The 22,417-nt window shown below is 41.7% G+C and overlaps 2 long non-coding RNA genes across 2 annotated transcripts in view; one reads left to right on the top strand and one right to left on the bottom strand.

Moving 5' to 3' along the window:
- Positions 1 to 22,417, bottom strand: part of LOC138739461 (uncharacterized) — a 64,503-nt gene that overhangs the window by 33,183 nt on the left and 8,903 nt on the right. The gene's annotated exons all lie outside the window — the stretch shown is intronic.
- LOC138739460 (uncharacterized) overlaps positions 19,822 to 22,417 on the top strand; it is a 44,094-nt gene continuing 41,498 nt past the window's right edge. The window contains exons 1-3 of the long non-coding RNA XR_011342268.1: positions 19,822 to 20,019; positions 21,011 to 21,186; positions 21,683 to 22,022. This is a non-coding gene — a long non-coding RNA (uncharacterized lncRNA). The remainder of the gene's footprint in view (positions 20,020 to 21,010; positions 21,187 to 21,682; positions 22,023 to 22,417) is intronic.

Below are 22,417 nucleotides of genomic sequence, written 5' to 3' on the forward strand. Positions count from 1 at the left end.
AAGGAGGGATCTTATATACTGAGGAAACATGGGACTATTTTATGCTAGAGCATGAACACAAACACTGTAAGTGCCACATCACACTTGAGAGTAGTGCATGCACGTGAGAGACATTGTATCTACAAGCGATCCAGTCGCCTGATGTGAGTAAAGAAATGTGCTGTAAACTTACAAGCCTTTCTAGTATTTATTAAGACTTCAGATGGTACAACCCGGACACAACACCCACAATATAACTCAAGTATTTCTGATTCAGTTGCTCACAAATTTCAAAAAACCTTGTGGCTTTCTTGTGAAAGTGAAAGATTTTTTTTCTCTCTTTCTGTCAAATATTTTAAGTGTATAATTTTTTTCAAATGTTTTCCCTTGTTTTCTTCCAAGACTATCTCTTGAACCATCATCTTTAATCAGAATGCCAAGATCAGCATATAAGCAACAAAAATTTATATCACCCAACATCGGACTTAACCTTTTATCCAACAAATATTGTAACTTTCTAATAATTGTTTTGAGTTTGTCTCTGAGGGAGCAATGTTAATAGGCAAAGTGTGAAGAGATTGGGGACTCAACTATTTAATTTAAAAAAATTATTGTTGCAGACTATTGATAAGGTGAGGGGAGGAGAGTTGAGGGTAAGTGTCAGGGGTAAGTTTTTTTTGCATGGAGAGTAGCAGGCATTGCCAGGGGTGGTGGTAGAGACTAGTACAAAAGGGACATTTAACAGACTGACAAAAGGCAAAGGAGGAAAAACCCAACACCCAACCCCAACCGACCAGTTTTCCCCTGCAGCCGCTGCAACCGTGTCTGCCTGTCCCGCATCGGACTTGTCAGCCACGAACGAGCCTGCAGCTGACGTGGACTTTTTGCCCCCTCCATAAATCTTCGTCCGCGAAGCCAAGCCAAAGAAGAAAAAAAGAAACGCATATGGATGCAAGAAAAATAGAGGGTTATATGTGAAGGTATAGGGAGGGAAGGTTTAGATTGTTGAGTAGGTTTATATAGGTTGACACAACATAGTGGGCCAAAAGGCCTGAACTGTGCTATAATGTTCTATGTTCTAAGATGCAGAATAAAAGGAAGATATATAATACCCTGGGTTCATTAAAGTTATGAAAGTTTCCTTGATCAAAGAGTAAAGGAAAAGGGTAGTTTAATTCAGTGAATGAAGATTACTGCAAAGGCTTTTACAATTCACTCATTACCTTCCAGAGGTAATCTTACAATATGATGCTGTTTATAGGATAAGGGATATCTTGGATTCAGTGCCTAAATAAGTGCAAGTCTGAAATCTATTCCACTGCAAATTAAAAATGAAAATAAACACTGTGCTGGGAATATTCAGCAATTTGGGCTGCATCTGTGGAGAGGCAAATATTGCTAACATTTTTGGGTTTTTGTCACAAAATGAAAAGTTTTTATGTCCTTTGTGTTTCTAGTTTCAGCAGTGGTGGATGTGAAAGGCAATTACAATGCTTTTGAATGAGGCCAAATGAATAGAGAAAGAGAGAAAAAAGAAACTGCAAAAGAACATGCTGGAAGAGTGAGAGGCATGTTTCTAGTAGTTACTAGAAAAGAGAATTATGGAAATCCACAGAACAGGCAGCTTCTTTGGAGGAAAAAACTGGTTAATGTAGATAATCAGACATGTCCGGCCAATCAATATAAGCAATCATTTAGAACCATAGAACACTACAGCTCAGAAACAGGCCACTTCGACCCTTCTTGTCTGTGCCAAACCATTTGTTTTGCCTAGTCCCACTGACCTGCACCCATTCCATAGCTCCATACCTCTCCCATCCATGTACCTGTCCAAATTCTTCTTAAATGTAAAATTGAACCCGCATTCACTACCTCAGATGGCAGCTTGTTCCACACTCCCACCACGCTCTGTGTGAAGAAGTCCACCTTCATGTTCTCCCTAAACCTTTCCCTTTTCACTCTTAACCCATGTCTTCATGTATCCTATCTACCTCCAGTGGAAAAAGCCTATCTACATTTACCCTGTCTATCCCCCTCATAATTTTAATATTTCTGTCAAATCTTCCTTCATTCTTCTACACTTCAGGGAATAAAGTCCTAACCTGTTTAACCTTTCCTAGTTCTTGAAGTCCGGGCAATATCCTAGTAAATCTTTTCTGCACTCTTTCTATAATATTGATATATTTCATGGTTAGGTGACCAAAACTGCACACAAGACTCCAAATTTGGCTTCAGCAATGTCTTAAACAAGTTTACCATAAGATCCCAACTCCTGTACTCAGTACTTTGATTTATGAAGGCCAATAAGCCAAAAGCTCTCTTTACATCCCTATTCACCTGTGACACCACTTTCAGGGAATTATTGATGCACAATCAATTAGACAAAGACTGAAGTTGCTGAAATTGAAGGCTTTCATTTGCAAGAGATGGACAGCATCCCTGTGTTGGTCATTCATGCTGACCTGGGCTCAAATTGGGGGCAGGCTTGTGGCATGATAGCTGTTATGGGGAAGAAAGGGGAGAAGTCATGAGCTGGCCATTGAGAGCAGGGTCAACCAGGAAAGGTCATGTAATTTACATATGACAAATATGTTCAATAGTAGTTTCACCACAATTATGAATCTGTATTCCCAGATCCTTCTCTTCTACCACACTCCTCACTGCCTTACCATTCACCGTGTATGTCCTTTCTTGGTTTGTCCTTCCAAAATGCAACACCTCACACATGTCTGCATTGAATTCAATTTTAATGAACTAGAAAGATGACTCCACCTACCCATACACACACAGTGGTTACATGATGTAATGTCCTATTTAAGCTTAGAACAAATTAGATACAACATTAAAGATAGGAAGTTTCATTTTGTAAAGATGTGGGTCCCATTCTTAGAACACAATCATGATTGGAAGAATTAAGAATTTTCAATGTTCCGGAGATTCTCTGTCCGATGTCTCGAGGTCGCTATCCGATCCACAATTTCCCTTTTCTTTTACAAAGGTTATCTTGATTAGAGGGAGGGAGATTAAATTAGATTTTGTTTTTTTTTTCTTTTTATATGGATTAATTTGGCAAATATGGATTTCAACGTGGTTATCATAGATTAATTCAATAATTTGCTTCTCATGGATTAAGAAACTGTCTAATGTAGTTTCATCTTTTTTTGTACTTTTATATATATGAGTTGACTTGTTATGTGTTTTCCTTAAAATTTTGTAAGTAAGTTTGTTAAACACAATAAAAATATTTAAAATAAAAGAAATTCCATCTGCCATTTTTCAGCCCATTTTTCCAGCGGATCCCTCTGCAAGCTTTGAAAACTTTCTTCGCTGTCCACAATACTGCCAGTCTTAGTGTCATCTGCAAACTTGCTGATCCTAGTTACTACATTATCCAGATCATTGATATAGACAACAAACAACAATGGCCCCAGCACTGATCCCTGAGGCACACCACTAATCACAGGCCTCCAGTCTGAGAAGCAATCATCGACCACTACTCTCTGGCTTCTCCCCGTCAGCTATTGTCAAATTCAGTTCACTACATCACCATAAATACCTAGCATCTGAACCTTCTTGACTAACCTCCCATGTGGGACCTTGTCAAAGGCCTTACTAAATTCCATGTAGACAACATTCACAGTCTTTTCTTCAACAACTTCACTGGTAACCTCCTCAAAAAACTCTATAACTCAATAAACATGTTGACTATCCTAATGAGTTTCTGGCTATCCAAATAATTGTACATCTGATCTTTAGAACACCTTCCAATAATTTATATACTACTGACGTCAGGCTCACCATCTTATAATTTGATTAATTTGTGAGGGTTGTCCATAGGCTCTGTTGAAAATCAGCCCGCATTTTATTTATTTTAGAACAATGATTTTGTAGTCAACTGGTTAGGAAATGGCCCAGTTGAGTAGTAGCCAAGTACAGATAGACTCTGACTTACGATGGGGTTTGGTTCCAGGATTCCCATTGTAAGTCAAAAATATTGTTAAGTCGAAAAAATACTGGACTATACCATTTTTTGAAATTAAACGTTGAAAACCTTTATTCAAAAAAACATTATTGTAATGTACACAGCGGCTGGGGAGAAGACCTGTGGTCAGGAGCTCAAATGTGCTGCAGCCTGGGCATCAGGAGTTCAGATACATAGACAGCCTGGGCATGGGAATCTCGGATGCACGGGTGGCCGGGAAGAGGACCCGCGGTTGGGTGCTCGGATGTGTGGGTGGCCAGGGAGAGGACACTGAAAACCTTTATTCAGAAGCTACAGAGACTGCTATTGTGGTTGCATTACAGCGTATGCTGAATGCTACCCTCGCGCGATGTTGCAATCACCCAGCATTGGGAGAGAGTCATGCCACTGCACTGCATATTGCAAGTGTGGAGAAACATCAAAACTCAGAATCAAAACTACGGATTCTGACCATTGTAACTTTGAAATATAAGTCAGAACATTATAGGTCAGAGTCGATCTGAAGACCTTTGGAAGTAACCAATCCTGCATTTCCAACTGCTGGTATGGTTGCCTGAAGAATTATGATTGATGGGAAACTGAGGTCACTGTTTCTTCTTTTTCAACCTTTTTTATTGATTTATAGGAAATACAAGAGAACACAACTGAAAATACAGAGTCACATATGTGTATAAATTTCAAAAAGTATAAACTCGATCCCTTCTCCACTGCAATGGGTGGAAATGAAGTATTGTATTGTTTTTGGTTAGTTGTTTTTTTTTAAATTAGGCCACTGCTTCCAAACTAAATTCATGTTACATTTCAACTTCTTGTGCATCATGCAGGAGAACAAAGAAAACTCAAAGTCTCACTAGTCAATAGGAAATGTAGATGCTACTTTGGGACAGATGCAAACATTCAGTCAAATTGGTGACCATTCTACATCGCAGCTAAATTATTTTCCAGGCAATAACCAAAGCCATGATTCAGGGATCATGGTTACAAATCAATAGATGGCAGAGGATGCACAATGGGGAGCAAAAATTAGATTCTTCACTTAAGTTATAGGATAAGAAGTACTCTAACCTTTCAGTCTGGATTCACAAAAATGACATTAAGCTCACTCAGTGAACCCTTTACTCCTGGTCTAATATATAATTATTGAAAATATATAATAATTTGAGTTCTGTAAATAATAAATTTAAGCCAAGTGTAAGCAAGTGTATGAAGGAAATCTTTTGCTTTTGTCGCTTTATTTTCTATGCTGAAAGGACCGAAGAGCTAAATATTGATCATTTGAATCTTGTGCTCCTGCCATTGAGAATGATGAACTTGTAGCGGGCCGAGCGACTGCGCAGGTGGATGGGCTGAATCGCCTCAACAATCAGCCATCCCAAGATGGCGCGGGCCTTCCTTTCACTACTGAGAAGAAGCCCGCGGTTGACGCCATGAGCAAGCTAAAGGAACCCCCTCCCACTTCCGTGCGGTGCACCGCCGGGTGAGGAGTGATGCAGCGATGCGCTGACACCACTTCCGGAAGCCAGCACATACATCACCAGAAGTGGGCGTTCCCCACGGGGCAACGTGGCGAATTCAAAAAATAAAGTCAGTTTTTGGTTCATCCTCATACCGTGTGGGCGTCTCTTCATTTCGTAGTGCTGCCGCAGCAGTCGCTACAATGGTGACCCCGACAGTTCCAATGTTTTGGAATCTGCATCGAATGCATCAGAACGGAAGAATCCACTACTACTACAGTTGCAACAGCTTTGACCAACCCGGTGAACGTGCATTTACTGCCCTTCTGGGCAACCCAGCCCAGGAACTGACTGAGTCCCAGTTCCACATCAGGGGAATTGTCTCAGAGGACACCAAGTTCTGGCACGTTGTCAGCGCTCTGGACAGTGCCACCACTGCCAAAGTAAGCTCCTTCGTGGAGAACCCACCAATGGAACATAAGTACGAACAGTTCCGGCAGTACCTCCTTGACTCCCTAGAACTCAGCCGGCACGAGCATGCCATTTGGATCTTAAACATGCAGGGCCTGGGCAACAGGAATCCCTCCGAGCTCATGCATGAGATGGTGGCCCTAGCGGATGGGTATACAGACTAGTTCCCTGTTCCTCTCCAAGCTGCCAGAACATGTTTCCTCAGCGGTTTCGGACATGGATTTCAGCACCCCACACCTGGTAGCCAAGGAGGCAGACAGGCTCTTCTGCAACCCACAGCAGAGCTCCCTACACATGCAGCCGATCTACATCATCGGTGCCGCCATTGCAACCAGTCCATTGGAAACCCCAACAGTGGCTGCGGCACAGCAGCAAAGCGATGGGTGCACAGAGAAGCATGATGAATACTGTTTCTACCACTGCTAATGAGGCTGGTATGCCTGGTGGTGGACCCCCCTCACCACCCCCCCCACCGCATCGTGCTCATTAAAAAATCTAGCACAGCGATGGGAAACGGGAAAACCAGCTGCTGATAGTGGCCTTGGTGGTTGATGCACTGAAAAGCCTACTCCACTTCAGACCAATGGATGAAGAGGAACTTCCTAGTCAACACGGGTGCAGAAATCAGCCTCATCCCACTGACGTATTTTGAGGCCAGACACAACCCCAAGGTTCTCTCCCTACAAGCAGCCAACGGTTTGTCCATCCCGAGCTACAGGACCACCCTGATCACTATGTGGCCATGGGACAGGCACTACTTGGAGCAGACTTCCTACGGGAAAATGAACTGCTGGTGGACATGACGAGATGCCAGTTAGTGAATGCTACCATGTTCCAGTCTTTCTCCCTCACCCTGCGGCAACATTCCTTCCTGCCGTTAGGGATCCACACCCTGGTCTGAGATGAGTAAGCTACCTACTGGCGAGGTACCTAGCCTTACTGGTCCCAAACTTCCATGACTCTAACCCTCCACATGGCATGGAGCACCACATAGGGACTGCTGGGCCCGCAGTTCACGCACGGGCCAGCGCCTCCCGCAAGACAAGCTCCAACAGGCAAAGGCCAAGTTCACCACCGTAGAGGAGCTGGGGATTGTCCGCCATCCAAAAACCACATGGGCCTCCCCACTTCACATAGTGCAGAAGAGCTCTGGCATTTGGTGCCCATGCAACGATTATAGATGACTGAACGAGGCAACAGTCCCAGACAGATATCCCATCCCATATGTCCAAGACTTTGGCATGAGGCTGCTGAGTCTTCTTCAAGGTGGACCTCATCAAAGGATTACACCAGATCCCGGTACACCCCAGCGACGTTCCAAAAACAGCATTCATCACACCCTTTAGCCTTTTCAAGTTCCTGCAGATGCCCTTCGGAATAAAAAATGTGGCCCAGAGGTTCCAGCGACTAATGGGTGTGGTTGGCAGGGACCTCAATTTCATCTTCGTCTACTTAGACGACATTCTCATCGCCAGTGCCAATGCCAGCACTCACAGGACGCTTCTGATCCTCCTGTTCCACAAATTGCAGCAGTTTGGGCTCACAGCGAACCCGGCCAAGTGCCAGTTCAACTTAGAGACAATAGACTTCTTGGCACACCCCATCACCCCAGAGGGAGCCATGCCACTGCCCGACAAGGTAGAGGCCATTCAAAGTTTCCCCAAGCTGAGCACGACCAAAAGCTTGCAGGAGTTCCTGGGGATGGTTAACACCTACCATCTCTTCCTACCAGGAGCGGCCACCCTCTTGCAGCTGCTGTTTGACCTCAGCAAGCTCAGCAACAAGATGCTCCAGAGGACGCCAGATGCCACAGAAGCCTTCCAGGCGACAAAAACATCACTGGGAAGGGCCAGGGTGCTGGCGCACCCAGAATCGACCTCCCCCTGTCCCTTACAACAGATGCATCAGACAGAGTAGTGGTTGGAGAGCTGGAGCAATGGGTCGATGAGCAATGGCGCACCCTTGCTTTCTTCAGGAAGCACCTTCGAACACCAGAGCTAAAATACAGTGCGTTCGACTGCGAACTGTTGGCCCTGTACTTGGTGATATGACAAATTGCTAATCTGTCCAGTCAGCTGCTGATGTCCAGTGTAAACATGACACCGTCTCTCTGTAGTACCCTGAACGGGCCTTTGTACGAGCACTGTAGGGCTGTTTCTTGCTGACCTCTCCTTACAAAAACATAGTGGGTGGACTGCAGGTCTGTGGGGACATGGCTGGTGGTGAGCTGTGTTGAGAAGGTGACGGTGGAGGGGGGGGCTGTTCACCCGCTTGCACCATCAACCTCTGGAGGACGTCTAAGGTGCTGGGCTGTGGGCTGGAGGGGGTTGAAATGGATGCTCCCAGTAATGGTGAGTGGGAAAACATACACCATTTCTGCGGACAAGGCTGGCAGGTTCTTGGTGAGCAGGGCAATGTTGAGCCCTCCTGAGGTTGCAGTGATCGTGGGTCTGGACAGTGCGTCGGCCACCACGTTAGACTTGACACCGATGTGGCGAATGTCCATGGTGCTGCTGTTGTGATGTTCCTCATAGGGCAACACGGTAAATTATAATAATAAAGTCAATTTTTAGCTCATCCTCATACTGTGTGGATGTCTCTTCATTTCATAGCGCTGCTTCAGCAGTCACTACAAGCTATCATCACTGGTGTTCTTGAATGATAACTCATTGATTGACGATTGTAAAAGTTGGCTCCATTGTCAAAACATGAAGGTAGTCTACTCCTTCAAAGGAAAACATACATTATACAGGAGGGAGAATGAAAACTTGGCTGAATGGTGTACTAACAACAAGCTCGTACTCAATGCCACCAAATCCAAGGAGCTGTCTGCAGTCAAAAGAAAGAAAATTCAATTCTACTTTTCTAATACTGCTTTGGAAGTGATCAAAAAGCAGAAGTCCTCACACAAGTTGAGTATCCCCAGCATTTTGTATTTTGTTAATTTTTGTCAAAGATTGTAGATCAGTTGAATGCAAGTGGCACTGCGTCCAGGGGCTGACTGCAAAATATTTAGTGATCTAGGCTGATCTGCCAAGGTAATCGGCCTACCCACTTTGAAATATATTTGTCCATTTTACCTTTCTTTCTCATGTCATTAAATCTCTCTTTGCCAGACTCTACCTGTGCCAAGTGCAACTGAGGACAAAAATGGAAGGTTAAGAAAAATGAATGTGTGGCTGAGGGGCTGGTGTAAAGGACAGGGTTTTGGCTTCTTGGATCATTGGGATCTCTTTTGGGGAAGGCATGACCTCTACAAGAAGGATGGGTTACACCTAAACCCAAACAGGGTCAATATATTGGCAACTAGGTTTGGTACAGCCGTCGGGTGCGGTTTAAACTAATTTGGCAGGGGGGGTGGGAACCTGTATGATAGGGCAAAGGACGGAAAAGATAAAACAGGAAAAGTTAGGTTAGGAAGCGAAAGTAAAAAATCAGAAAGAGCAAGGAGGGTGAAAAAAGCAAATCTGAAGGCTTTATATCTTAATGCAAGAAGCATTCGGAACAAGGTAGATGAATTAGCTGTGGAAATTGAGATAAACAAATATGATTTGATTGGGATTACAGAAACATGGCTGCAGGGTGGCAAGCCTGGGAACTTAACATCCCGGGGTAAACGATATTTAGGAGGGATCGGCAAGAAAGAAAAGGGGGTGGGGTAGTATTGATGGTGAGAGAAGGGACCGACACGATTGACAAAAAGGATATCAACTCAGAAGATGCGGAATCTATATGGGTAGAACTGAGGAATAGCAAGGGGCGGAAAACATTAGTGGGGGTGGTATATAGGCCTCCAAATAGTAGTGTAGAGGTGAGGGAAGGCATTAAAAGAGAAATTAGAAAAGCGTGCAATAAGGGAACAGCTGTCATCATGGGAGACTTTAATTTGCATATAGATTGGACTAGTCAAATTGGTAAAAATACTGAGGAGGAGGAATTCCTTGAATGTTTACGGGACAGTTATCTAGACCAATATGTCGAGGAACCAACTCAGGAGCAGGCCATTTTAGATTGGGTATTATGCAATGATAAGGGGCTAATCTTGTTGTACGAGGCCCTTTGGGTAGGAGCGATCACAATATGATTGAATTCTCACTCGACATGGAGAGTGATGAAATTAAAACCGAGTCTAAGATCCTGAATTTAAATAAAGGGAATTATGATGGTATGAGACGGGAGTTGAGTAAGATTGATTGGGTGGTGTTTATGGGGGAGTTGACTGTGGATAGACAATGGAAAGCATTCACAGATCTAATGGAGAAATTGCAAAAATCGTTTATACCGGTTTGGCATAAAAATAAACCAAAAAAGGTGACTCAACCGTGGATAACAAGGGAAATTAGAGACAGCATTAGGTCCAAAGACAGAGCATATCAATTGGCCAAAAAAAGTACCACAACCGAAGACTGGAAGCAGTTCAAGATGCACCAAAGGAGGACAAAGGGATTAATCAAGAGAGCAAACATAAATTACGAAAGTAAGCTTGCGGCAAATATAAAAACCGACTGCAAAAGCTTTTATAAATATATCAAGAGGAAAAGATTGGAGAAATCCAGAGTAGGTCCTTTGCAGTCGGAATCAGGGGAATATATAATGGGGAATAAGGAAATGGCAGAGCAATTAAATTCTTACTTTAGTTCTGTTTTTACAAGAGAGGATACAAATAACCTCCCAAGGTTGTTGGGAAACATAGAGACTAATGCAAGGGAGGAACTGAAAGAAATCAGTATCTCTAAGGACATGGTCTTGGGGAAATTGATGGGATTGAAGGCAGTTAAATCCCAAGGGCCTGATAATCTACATCCTAGGGTACTTAAGGAAGTGGCCATTCAGATAGCAGATGCTTTAAGAATTATTTTCCAGTACTCGATAGACTCAGGATCAGTACCCATGGATTGGAGGGTAGCTAATGTTACCCCACTATTTAAAAAGGGGGTAGAGAAAAAGCGGGGAATTATAGGCTGGTGAGCCTTACATCAGTAGTGGGCAAAATGATGGAATCCATTATTAAGGATGTAATAGCGGAGCATATGACTAGCAGAGAAGGGATTGGACAGAGTCAAGATGGATTTACAAAAGGTAAATCGTGCTTCACAAATCTATTGGAATTCTTTGAGATGGTGACAGGTAAAATAGATGGGGGAGAGCCAGTGGATGTGGTGTACCTGGACTTCCAAAAGGCCTTCAATAAGGTCCCGCATAAATGACTGGCTTCCAAAATCAAGGCTCATGGGATTGGGGGCAAAGTGTTGATGTGGATTGAGAACTGGCTGGCAGGTAGAAGACAGAGAGTTGGGATAAATGGCTCGTTTTCTGAGTGGCAGGCAGTGACCAGTGGGGTACCACAGGGATCTGTACTGGGACCCCAGCTGTTCACAATTTACATTAATGATCTGGATGAGGGGATTGGATGTAATATCTCCAAATTTGCAGATGACACTAAGCTAGGAGGGGTTGTGTGCAAGGAAGAGGGGGTCAGGAAGCTCCAGTGTGATTTGGATAAATTGAGGGACTGGGCAGATACATGGCAAATGCACTACAATGTGGATAAATGTGAGGTTATCCACTTTGGTAATACAAATCGGAGGGCAGATTACTATTTGAATGGCAATAGATTAAGAGATGGGGAAGTGTAGAGAGACTTAGGGGTACTTGTACACCAGTCTCTGAAGGCAAGCATGCAGGTACAGCAGGCGGTTAAAAAGGCAAATGGTATGTTGGCCTTCATATCAAGAGGGTTTGAGTATAGGAACAAGAATACCTTACTGCAGCTGTACAGGGCCTTGGTGAGACTATACCTGGAGTATTGTGTGCAGTTTTGGTCACCTTATCTAAGGAAGGATGTTCTTCCAATGGAGGGAGTGCAGAGGCGATTCACCAGGCTGATACCTGGAATGGCAGGAATGACTTATGAGGAAAGATTGCGCAAATTGGGATTGTACTCGCTGGAGTTTAGAAGATTGAGAGGGGATCTCATAGAGACATATAAAATTCTGGCAGGATTGGGCAGAATGGATGCAGATGGGATGTTTCCAATGATGGGAAAATCCAGAACCCGGGGCCATGGTTTGAGGATAATAGGCAAACCATTTAGGACCGAGATGAGGAGGAATTTCTTTACCCAGAGGGTGGTGAATCTGTGGAATTCATTGCCACAGAGGGCAGTAGAGGCAGGTTCATTAAATATATTTAAGAGGGAATTAGATATATTTCTTCAGTATAAGGGTATTGAAGGTTACGGAGAGAAGGCGGGGATGGGATACTGAACTTTAAGATCAGCCATGATCTCGTTGAATGGCGGAGCAGGTTCGAAGGGTCGAATGACCTACTCCTGCTCCTATCTTCTATGTTTCTATGTTTCTATGTGGCAGTGGTGCCTTTAATTACCCTTAATACACTTGCATTTTGAGATCAGTAAGAATTCAAAGTTTCTGACTGGTTATAAAATATTTAACATTCTAATCTGAGATACTCAGGTAAAAATCCTCCTACCTTCATTCATGCAATAATCCTGCCCTTTCTATATCCCAGCACTCACAAATTATCCCTCCCTCACTTCCCTTCTCTCTCTAATTGCAGCAAAACACTTCATTAATTATTACTTCCACACTCATGACTGGCACAAGCATACTCTGAGCCTAAAACTGAGCTCAGAATGACTCAGTCTTTCATTTCCTTATCCTTGTGCCTCCTTCATGTTCTTGATGCATTTACAGAACTTTTAACAATCCAACTTCTTGTACTAGTAAAATAGTAATTTGGGAAAAGATATATGCAATGGATGTACGTGTGTTAGTTGAACATCTTAATAAGGTTAGTGCTCTATACAGAGCCAAGATAATGGCTGTTGAAAGTTTGTGAATCATCAGGTAGTGAGATTGCATTCAATCCTCTGCAGCACTTTTTCCCCCCCCTGTTCAAGAGGTCCAATAATGACCAGATAATGAATAATGATTATATCTCCCAACAATCCTGGGTGGTCATTTATCTGGAAAGCAAAATTGGTTTTGTAATCTGATAGGGATGAAATTGAACATTTAAGTTGAAGACAAGAGAGATTACAGATACAGGGATCTGGACCAAAATGGTCGAAAAACTCAGTGGGTCAGTCATCATTCCTGGAGTCAAAAGATCGATGTTGAGAAAGGTGTTGCCTCCACAGATGGTGCCTGATTTACTGAGTTCTTCCATCATTCTACTTTTTGAGCAATTTTTATCTTTCAAGGATTAAGCCCCACAAGTCTAATTTCTGATGTGTTATTGGGTGTTTCTGGTGCATCCTTCTTCGATATTAGGATCACTGGTTGTGTGCACTGGTTCCAGGCCTTGAGACACCCCTCAACAATATAGAAACATTCAGCATCTTTAATGTACCAAAATTCTATGGTATGCTATTTCATATAATCCTGTGGGCCACACTTGGGGGAACTGAGAGAAAGAGAGAGAGTTATGAGTTTTATGGGGACTAGGGCAGTAATAGTGATGGTACAAATGTGGCGTGCTAATTGTCAACTGCAAAATAATGTAATGAAGGGAGGTCAAAGGTGCAATTGAAAGCATTTTAGGAGGGATTTATTTTTCCTGGGGCTGCCACAGAAGTAAGTGGAGTTTCGAAGATTGCAGCTATCTGCAAAAAGTGTTCTGAGATGCTGTGAATAGCAAGAGAGGAAACATAGGAAGCTGATATGAGAGTGGTCGGATAGAATAGAGTTAAACAAGAAAGTCTGCAGATGCAAGGGCTGAGTGCAATACACAAGTGTGCTGGAGAAACTCAGCAGGTCAAGCAGTATCCATAGGAGGTAAAGGGTAACCAACGTTTCAGGACTGGGCCCTTCATCAGATGCAAGAAAAAACAGACAGGCACCTAAACAAAAGGATGGGGTATGGGTGAGGAGGAGAGGGGAGGAGGAAGGAAAGGGCAGGGAAGAACACAGGCTAACAGGTAAAAGGTAATAGGTAGATACAGGTGGGAGTGTAGAAGAGAAAGAATCTGAGAAATGACAGGTAGAATGCTACTGAAATGCAGGAAAGTATATATGGAATGAATGGAATTTTTAAACTTTTTATATACTGTTGAGATAAACATATTTAAACATGGTCTTAAGAAGTTACTGTGACAAAGTTGATGGAAAATGTTTAGCAGAAAGAAGTCAAGTTAAGCTGAAAAGAATTGTTTGATATATTATATCAAACTGTAATATGACACTTGGAAAAAGTGTATGTATATTGGATACTCTTTCCTTAGAAATCTTCAAACCAGTACTTAGAAGAGAAAGATTAGTTATATCCTGTCTTTTTTTTTGGATTATGTAGGAGTCCAGCATTTACAATTAAGGCAACACCAATTACTCTGAGTTGTCTCAGTATGTGCCAATGGAAATTAAATATTACTGCTCATTCTAATAGGTCAAGGTGTACATTGAATCACTTTAAAAATCAAATAATATTAATGGACCATGATAACATGGTGCTGTCCTTGCACAACATGTCCTTCAGCTTACCTTGATTAATGTCACAATAGGTTTATGAGCAAACTTAAAATAACTGTAAATTTGAAATGAAAATCAATAAAATGCAAATGGTTTCTGCATTTTCAGTTCTAATGCTCTTGTCACTATAGATGTTGGTTTCCACAGTCTTTGCACACAGAATAGAATGACTACTTCCTTCTTCTACATACTGAGCAATTAACCACTTTACCAGGAATGTAGACTGACAACCTGTGTTCATTAAAAAAGGGTGGGGTGATGAGGAAGAAAATTCTCATCTCTGAGAATATAATCAGATACTGTGCAAACTTCTACCTAGACAGACAGTAGTCTGACTGTAAGAGGCATTTAGGCAATTCCTGCTGGTGGTGAATCTGACAGCTTTGCAGCAGGCACAAAGAAATTTCATGTAATATGACACTGTTTTATTGCTATGACAATAAATTGAATCTTGAATCTTAAATGTTTTTAAACCCCTTTCTCTGATTCGCACATTCATCAAAAGAACTATCTTAACATTTTTTTGTCAAATGATGAGAGGCTGGAGGGACTCAGTAGGTCAGACAAATGTGGGAAGGGGAGTTAACCAGCATCTAACATTTATCTAACAGTCCTTTATTTTGTCTCTTTTAACTGCTCCTTGTCCCTTTTAGGGTGGTGTGGTTAATGTAGCAGTTAGCACAATGCTAATTACAGCACCCAGTTACCCAGGTTCAAATTTGGCACTGTCTGTAAAGCGTTTGTATGTTCTCTCTTGACACGTGGGTTTTTTAATTTTAGTGAATGGTGGTGGCCAGCATTGTTTTGGTGAGAATTAAACATTATTTTAATGCTTAGAAAGCTTTCCCTTGTTGTTTGTTGTTGTTTAAACACTGTTACAAGTGTTTGCTGGGATGTTTTTTAAAAAATGACCAGTTAACTGAAAAAAATGTTTATCAGAAATAGGCCCAATCCCGACCATTTCCGATAATCAGAGTTGTACTGTATCGCTCTTCTTTCTTGTAACTCTCCTTGTTACGCAAAGAGATCACTGGGGTCTCCCTCCCATCTCCTCCTCTTTCCACCCATCTCCTCTCTTTTCCAACCTCCTCCTATCTCCCCCCTTCCCCTCTCCTTTCCACCCACACCCCTTCCCAATCAATGTGATTTACTGGGATTGTTGTTTAAAAAGGAATTGCTAAACCAGAGAGGACCCCTACCATCCCGCAAACAGCATCTTCTGGCTACTCCAATCAGGCAAAAGATATAGAAGGGTCAGAGCCAGAACGACCAGGCTGAGAAACAGCTTCTTCCCACGGGCAGTGAGACTGCTGAATAACACTCTGCTAAAACCACTCTCCATGAGTCTATTTATTAATAATATTATTTTAATAAATGTACATGTATACTGTGCCTATTAGAGTGTTACGTCTGTACATGTTTTGCACTGTTCTGCATCATGGACCAGAGTGCACTGTTTCGTCAGATTGTGTGAGTACAAATAAACTTGAATTTAATCAACCATTTTTGCTCTTCCTAGTCTTTATTTCCTCTCCTTATGCTCCTCTACCTCCCTCTTCCACACTTCCATCATTTTATCTTGTTTGTGCTTCTACTCTTGCCTTTCACTCTCTTCCCAACTTTTCTTTATATCTTATTGCTTTGCCTCATTTTTTGTTTACTAGAAAAGCTTTCATTATCTATCCTGTTAATTTAATTCTTTGAGTCTTTTCTTTGATTCACAGTTGCTTTCCCTCCCTCTTACCCTACTCTTTCTGCTCCCCAACCCTTCTTCCCTCCATCTCTGGGTCTAGATTCAGAAGCGATCTAATTAGAGGGGCACAAACTGGTGTCATACCTGGGGGGGGGGGAGCGGAAAGCAAGCAAGCACCAAGCACCTCCTCCATCCCTGCCACACCATCACATCTCCCCCTCCCTCCAGCGTTTCAGACAAACACGTCTGCTTATAGCACGTGGAGGTGAAACTACGTAATTAATTTTGGTGACACCCTCTCTGATGACAGCCCCCTAGTGCGGTCCACAACCCCCAAGTGATACTAATGCTGTGGGAAGGTAGGGGGGCACAATAACTCATTTGGGGGGCATGGCCCACGAATGCCACCCCCCCATGATGCCGAGCCTGACTAAGTCCTCTAACACTTCTTCCATTATCCCTTCATTTTCCCTCTTCATACTTCCCAGCCATTTTCCATTTCCTGCACACTTTCCTGTCTGTTTTCACCCCACCCTTTCCACTGGCTTTCTCACCCTGTATGGCCTACAATCAGAATTTGTGTTTGAATTGCCATCTGTCGAACATGGGGCACTAATTAACATGAAAAGTTTAAAAAATGTAAATGAGATTTGCAGCATAATGAACGATGATAAATTTTACTTGCCTATAAATTACATCAAATTCATATTTAATATTAAGTACATAAAGGATCTCTGCTTAATCATTACTTATTAAAAATATTTTACATTTATAATGCTGGTCCTGTACTCAGTACCCTGATCAATGAATGCAAGCATGCCAAATGGCTTCGACACCACCCTATCTATTTGTGTTGCCACTTTCTTGCGACTATGTATCTCTACCCCATGTCTTTTTGTTCTCACAACACTTCCCAGGGCTCTACCATTCACCGTTTGAAGTCCTGCCCTGGTTTAACCTATCAATGTGCCCTTTTATTAATTTTTAAAAAATAGATATTGTCTGATGCGCTATCAATAACTCAAAAGACTAGAGTTACAGAACTATATTTACAATAAACTTGAAGGCCATCATGTGCTGTGACACCGGCTTTCTGAGGAGGGATTATGGTGTGGGAGCCTTCATACAGGGTCAAGAGGGAGGAGCCACAGGTACCGTCACAGGATGGGGTGGAGCCAGATTAATGTGTGTACAGCAGTTCACCACATTGTCTGAATTAAATTCCATCTGTCATTCCTTCGCCCACTTTCTCAATTAATCTAGATCCTGTCATAATCCTGGAGAACCTTTATTCACTGTTCATCATAATGTCAATTTTGGTGTCATCGACAAACCTACTATCGATGACAAACAACAGTGGATTCGGCACTGATCCCTGTGGCACATGACTTGTCACAGGCCCCCAATCTGAGTTACAAGTCTCCAATCTAACAGCCCTTCATGACCATCTTCTATCTCCTACTGTCAAGCCAATTTTATATTCAATTGGCCAATTCATCCTGGATCCCCTCTGATCAGACCTTCCAGACCAGCTCACCATGCCAACCTTGTCAAAGGTCTTACCAGACTCCATGTAGACACCATCTACCACCCTGACCTCATCTATCTTCTTAGACACCTGTTCAAAAAAAGTCAATCAAATTCATGAGGCACAATTTCCCATGCACAAAGCCACACTATTACTTAACAGAACACATTACTTTACAATTATTGCACATTTCAATGCAGAAAATTAGTCAGCTGATGAGTGGATCGCAGGATCCTACACCTAAAAAAGAAGCAAATGAACAGATGTTTTGTACTAATATATTTAGTTCAGATGTGAAGGTAGGCCAGTTTCTTACGTAAAACTCCTCTCAAAGATGATATCTCCAGCAGTACAATATTCCTTTTAACCTGAAATGTTAAGTCCAGATTACATATAAAATAGGACTTTAGTTCATAATGTTCCAACCCAAGAAAAAGACCAGAGCATGTGCTGTTGATGGTGCTCGGGCTACTTGAAGTATATACTCAATATACAATTTCCTTATAATTAAAAAAAAAATCCTATGCCAGCTCTATGAGCATTAATATCAATCCCATTCTCCCACTTAGTTTTCCTCTAACCTTAGCATTGAGTAGCAGGTTGGACATAGGAGCAATGGGTCATCTTGCTGTCAACCCTCACCCTGAAAGAAAGGTCTACTTGCAAAATGAGTGACATTGAGATCATTACAAAAAAAAATCCAATGCTTGTCTACAAAGGTATATATACTGATGGCAGCAGAGGAAACACAGAAGAGCTGGGTATTGATCTTTCATTTCAAAACCATCATGCTGGGCGTAAAAAAAAATTCCTTGGGATGGAATTTCAAACCCTAACCTCACAGCAGAATTGTGTGTCTCTGCAGCAGAGATTTTGCATGAAGTAGAAACCTATACTTTGGAGTTAAACAAGAAAGACAGCAGAAACCGCGATTGTTGGACAACGCACAAAAATGCTGGACAAACTCGGTAGGTCACACAGAATCTATAGGAAGTAAAGGGTAACCAACATTTTGAGCCTGAGCCTTTCATCAAGATTTGAGCAAAAGGCAACCAAGTGCCTGAATAAAAAAAGGTTGAGGAGGGTGGAAAGGGCAGGAGGAGGAGTACAGGCAAACAAGTGAGAGGACATAGGTGGATAAGGGTGAGAGGGTAGAAGAGATAGAAACTGGGGTGATGGGGGGGTAGCTCTGAATGGAGAGGGAAAGGAAGGGGGTGAGAGCTGGAGGCAAGGAGACAGAGGAACAGGGGAAAGAGAGAGACTTAAGGTAGGAGTTTAATGGAAACTGGCGATGCAGTCTGTTATTTGTTTTTTGTGATGAAGATGGGTTATTACACTTTCCCTTTTATCACACACACACACACACACACACACACACACACACACACACACACACACACACACACACACACACACACACACACACACACACACACACAAACCTACCTCATAATAATAATCCGCCTAACCGACTGAATACACCTGGGATTGACTGATCTCAGAAGCTAAGCAGGCTCAGGACTGGTCAATACTTGGAGGGGAGACCTCCTAGGAACATCAGGTGCTGTAGATTTCTGTGAGGGGCACTGGACAAAGTGGTGACTCTCTGTCTGCCTTACGGTAGATGAAAGTCAAAGAATTTCATGTATGTGAAATTCTAAATGTAGTATTACATGACAATAATGGGATATATATATTTATAATATATAATTTAAAATCACTACTTAATTTATTGTGGGTAGAAACAACTGTGGAGATTGAACCAAATTTTAATCCACCAACCAGTTTTTAATTGGATTAAAAAAAAGGAAGAAGGCCACATTAATTTTTTTAAAACTTGTAAGATAGAAGTCCAAAATGATTAATTATGGCCCATAACACATTTGGAAAAGATCTATATGAAAACTAATGCTTGGCTGCTCCAATTACACCTACAGATCGATTTGCAAATGAACCAAATGGTCACAAGTCAGGAACATTCACAAATGCTCATTTATAATTCATCTCAACATTAATGTTTAATTGTGTAGTGTCTGAAGGAAATGTACTGTTCTTATGGATTAATAGAAAGTTTAGCCTCAAAGTTCAGAATTGTTATCTGTGCCAAGTTTTTTTTTTCTTCATTTGCTTCTGGAATTTGGAATGAATGGGAAAGTCACAATTAGCACACATTCCATGTTGCAATGAGAAGTTCTGTTGGCCAGCTTCACTCTTTGTGATGACAACTGACCTAAAATTGTGTTAGACAGCTTTATACTATTAACTTAATCTATAATTAATATATGGGGTGGCATGATTAGTGTAGCTGTTAGCGGGATCGGTACCGAACTGGGATTCGAATCCCATGCTGTCTGTAAGGAGTTTGTACATTCTCCCCGTGTCTGCGTGAGTTTTCTCCCACCTTTCAAAAACGTACCTTAAATGTAAGTTAATGGGGTGTAATTTGGGCGGCACGGACTCATGGGGTGAAATGGCCTGTTACTGTGCTGAATGTAAATTTTTAAATAAAAAAATTAAAATTAAAGGTGCAAATAAAACAGAAAATGCTGGAAATATTCCATTTTAAAAACAATTTCACCATGAGGCACAGAGTTAGACTTGAACCATTTTGATTCAATTATGAAATTAATGGATTTGACCTCAATACAACTTGAAATTTAAGATAATGAACAAGCACTTGCTCCATATTGGAACATTGCTACAACATGCAAACATTTAGATTTGGAGCAGATGTATTGGTTTATCCTATGTGACAGTAGAGTCATTCCTGCCCATCTACTAAATCTGAATGTAATTTCTCACATTTCTTGAAGCATGCAGGAGTATAATGTTCCAACTATTTATTTGAAAATCAGCCATTCATTCATATAGGTGACCATGAATACTAATCTGTTGAATGAAACTTTTTTTAAAATTTCAGTTGTCACTTGGTATGATCAGTAATAAAACTACATCAAAGATCAGTTCATTGCACAAATATCTGCCTAATGAAAATCAAAATACCTCAGACTGTTCAACAGAGTCAATATTAAACTGGCTATTTCAAAAAGCAATTACATTTATCCTTCATTATGACAAAGTAATTCCGTGTGGAATGAGCTTCCGGGAGAAATAGTGGAAGCGGAGTCAATTGTATTATTTAAGAAAAGGTTGGACAGGTCTATGGATGAGAAGAAGATGGAGGGTTATGGGCATTGTGCAGGGAGGTGGGACTAGAAAGGGGTGTTTGGTTCGGTGCAGACTGGAAGGGCCTAATGGCCTGTTTCCGTGCTGTAATTGTTATGTTATTATGTTATTATGTTAAATTTAAATTTCAAGAAAGGAAACATGTTAATAAAAGAAGCTCAGGCAATTTTAGTTGAAATATAACAAAACATATTTGACACCATTTATGTTTTTTTAATTTATCATCAGACAAAATACTGTTGAAGCCTCTCAGTTGCTGGGTGTTCACAGAAAGAAAGAAGTAGTCTCTCTGCGTCATATTTTCTGATCCATTCACCAATGATTTTAATTACAAAGGTGGCCAGAAAGACAATTACAGGAGAATGCTTTCAAAAGTTTCACAGAATCATGAGTCATTCTGAAAGGTAAACAATTTTCTTTCATTCTTTCTTCCAATATTTAGCAAGTCCTCCTTTGAGAGCTAATCCTACTGGTCTGTAGGAAATTGTCTCCCCTTCCTGGGAAGTGAAGATTTTTATATGCCTGCTGGGTAAGTCTTATCTTATCTGACAAACACATGTACTCATTCTCCTGAGAGAGACCACCAATAGCAAGCAAGTGCACAAATGATGGCTGATTTTATTCCTCTTGATAAGTGGCTTTGAAGCAAATTGTGGCACATCAAACTATTATTGCAAGGAGACCATTGATTGTAGAGTCATAGAAACACATTGTACAGAAACAGACTCTTTGGTTGACTGGGTGCATGCTGATTATCAGGCGCCCATTTTGGACTAATTCCACCTCCCCTTTTTTATTTCTGAATGTTCTTCTCATCTTCTCCCAAAATTTTACAACCAATCTTCACTCAAGTGACAATTTTCAACAACCAATTAATTTTCTAATCTGCCTGTCCTTTAGGATTTGAGAAGAAACTGGAGTACCTGGAGAAAGCTCAGGGACTCACAATCAGAACATGCAGACTCCTCAAAGACAGCACCAAAGATCAAGACTGAACCCAGATGGCCGGAGCTGTGAGGCAACAGCTCCTGCAGCTGCGTTTCTGTGCTGACATGTGCCTTGATGATCTTGTTGGTGGGCACCATATAACATTTTGGGAAGTCCTTGGATAAATAGATATTTCTCCAACTATGGTAATTTAGAAGCCTAATAGCCTGAATATGCCTGAGATTGTCTGATCTTGGAAGCTGAGACTCAGGACTGGTCAATACTTGGAAGGGAGACCACCCAGGAACACCAGGTACTGTAGGTTTCTGTGAGGGGCGTTGGACAAAGTGGTGACTCTCTGTCTGCCTTAAGGTAGACAAAGGTTAAAGAATTTCATGTATGTTAAATTCTAAATGTCGTATTTCGTGACAATAATGGAACCTTTGCTTTTTTTTGCTGCACCATGTCTGAACAATTACAAGTGGAAAAAAACAAACTGCTGGAAGAACTCAGTGGATCAGGCAGCCTCCATGAGGGCAGAAGGATGGTTAATGCTTCGAGTCAAAACCTTGCTTCAGGCCACATTAGCTTTATGAGTCCTGATGCAGAATCTCAACACATCCCTTTGGCTCCATGGATGCTGCCTGAACTGCTGAGCTCCTCCAGCTATTTGTTTTTTTTTGTTCTAGCTTCTGTAGTCTCGTATGT

This window comes from Narcine bancroftii, chromosome 7, assembly GCF_036971445.1.
Source record: "Narcine bancroftii isolate sNarBan1 chromosome 7, sNarBan1.hap1, whole genome shotgun sequence".
In the NCBI taxonomy this organism is placed as follows: Eukaryota; Metazoa; Chordata; class Chondrichthyes; order Torpediniformes; family Narcinidae; genus Narcine; species Narcine bancroftii.